This window comes from Eucyclogobius newberryi, unplaced genomic scaffold (genome assembly GCF_026437365.1).
Source record: "Eucyclogobius newberryi isolate DKJ021-1_F unplaced genomic scaffold, fEucNew1.0.hap1 SCAF_13, whole genome shotgun sequence".
NCBI lineage: Eukaryota > Metazoa > Chordata > Actinopteri > Gobiiformes > Gobiidae > Eucyclogobius > Eucyclogobius newberryi.
The window spans coordinates 31,798,979-31,801,393 of record NW_027315757.1 but is presented as its reverse complement, the minus strand read 5'-3'; the positions used below and the strand labels follow the sequence as shown (position 1 = coordinate 31,801,393).

Sequence of the window (2,415 nt, the reverse complement as noted above, 5' to 3'; positions counted from 1 at the left end):
GAAATAAGACTCAAATTTGGGCCAAAAAAATCGTCCATTAAACCTTTAACAAATCAAATGCCTTTTTCAAAAGTCTTCGATTTAACTTTGTCTGATGGGAGTTTCCACATGTAGTTAGTGCCATAGAAGTGGTGTAAATCAACTAATCAATGTGAAAACTCACCCAGTAGAGTATTATGTATTCAGATTGTAATGAGGATGTTAGATAGAGGCACTCACCATGTGAACAAGCTGTAAAAAAACAAAAACTTCTGGTTATACTATATAATATTACACATTTGTGTGTAGTATAATTTTATATTACCATCAGTGGTTTGATCAATGGCTTTGGCCACTAAGCATACAAGGTCCGAAAACGTCACACTTTGTGGGAGCTTTTTTCCACACTTTTTTCCCCACGTATTTTTAATATTCTGTTGGTGCAAAACATAAAAACATAATAAAACATGACATGGCCTAATACGAAGTCTTTTAAAAAAGTAAATAACTAGCGCGCACAAGTTTGTAAAATGCCAAATTAGCCGGGTTTCCCCTCCGTGTCTGGCTCTGCTCCAGCCCTTCAGAGTGGTGTTTACTGCCACCTGCAGATGTATTTTACTGTGTATCATGTTTGATATCCCTGCAACCGTACGATTAGCAGTCATGCGTTCATCGTGAGCAGGTGATTGCAGCTCGTTACCCCCGTACACTGCATGACACAGACACACGGAACAATTTTTATATTGTTGTGCGACTAAAATTCACATCAAAACCAGCCCAAAAATGGCAGTGTAAGCCCAGTTTAAGGATTTACAAACTTGTGCTTGTTAATATCTCATGAGCATGAGAAACATCCCTTAAAAGGGCTCAGTAAAATGTATATAATGTCATATTATTGTATGACATTTATTAAAACATACATTAGGGTCAATGTCCATGCAGTCACGTAACACATGATCCACCTTTCTCTTTTTATTCATCTCAAGTAAAGTGCAAATCATCATATCCTGTAACAGAACAAATAGTCACAAGTCATCAAACACCAGGTCTAAATGGGCCTAAACGGGCCTTTTATACAATATTACTTTCACCACAACAGTGAGTTTACCTTTAAATTTGAAGCATTTACAAGTGGAATTAATTCTGTTAAGTTTTCAAGACTGAAATTCAAGACCTTGGAAAGCAGAGATAAAGGAAATATTATAATGCAGACAAATTTATAAACACAATATACATCAACTGCAGAATGACACTTACAAATGCATTGACGGATGTAAAGTATTCATCACAATGAGCCTTGGTCAGGTGAACGCTGCACAAAAACAACTGGAGAACAAAAGTCACTATTTCACCATTTGCCTGTTTTGTTGTTGTTGTTGTTGTTGTTTTATGGCGGTTGGCATTCAAAATCTGCATTACCGCCAGACTTTATTCCTCAGACTTTTCGTAGTCCTCAGACTCTGTCGTAGTCCGTAAAAGTACTCCTTCCATTGCTTTGGTGTTACAAAGCCCATGAGGTCATGATATGTCTTTGTGACTAGAATAGTTGTTGTTTCAGAGACCAAAGTCTAAGGAATAAAGTCTGGCGGTAATGCAACACTCGGATGTCAACCGCCATAAAACAACAACAACAACAACAACCGGCTTTATTTCAGGGAGACTCTTCTTCATCTTCCTCTCCTTCTTTGACGTTCGGTGCTTCCACCGTACAGCTTTAGGCTTCATTCTATAGGCTTTAATATTTCCACTGATGTCGCCGCTTGGTAGCCGTGCGTCTACGAGACTGGGCGAGGACAGGAGACCACCCCCACCCCCATCTCGTCACTCTGATCACTCTGACTCCCCAAAAGCAGACCCCCATCACTCCGACTCCCATTTAGCGCCTTTAGCCTGTTTTCTATATCTGCCCAATCAAGCTCCTTTGTTCCAAGGAATCTCCCTGCAGCTTTAGCAATGATCCTGATCCTTTCAGTTCTGCTTTGAGCCTGAGCAGCACAGTTTACAACATCCACCATAAAGAGTACAAAATCCTCTATCCACAACCAGGGTATTCTCATTAATTCTGGAACCTGCACACTTGGGACCTCCACTCTTGAAACCTTCACACTTCTTGGGAGCCACGCTGGCCTTTCTCATTTCGCCCTGGCTGGGAGCAGCGCTGGCTCCTCTCTCTGTATTTACTCTAAACTCGTTACTTGAAACTTTCTTGACTGCATCTGCATAGGATATACCTTGAGAGACCTTTATTTTCTGCACCTCAGCAGCTCTTTTGCTAAACCTGCATCCCCCGTAGGCAGAGCTATGTTCTTCCCCACAGTTACAGCACTTCAGTTTTGCTCCCACGTCACACTTCCCATACTCGTGATCTCCTGCACATTTACCACATCTTTGCCTCCCTCTACAGACCGCTGCAATATGCCCAAAGCGCTGGCACTT

General features: G+C 41.2%; 1 long non-coding RNA gene across 1 annotated transcript; it reads right to left on the bottom strand.

The window, feature by feature from the left end:
* Window positions 1-310: 310 nt before the first annotated feature.
* Window positions 311-1,781, bottom strand: LOC140357716 (uncharacterized). The gene is made up of 4 exons (XR_011926666.1): window positions 1,237-1,781; window positions 1,088-1,153; window positions 900-986; window positions 311-413 (listed from the first exon to the last, which is right to left on the bottom strand). It is a non-coding gene; the product is annotated as an uncharacterized lncRNA (long non-coding RNA).
* Window positions 1,782-2,415: the final 634 nt, after the last annotated feature.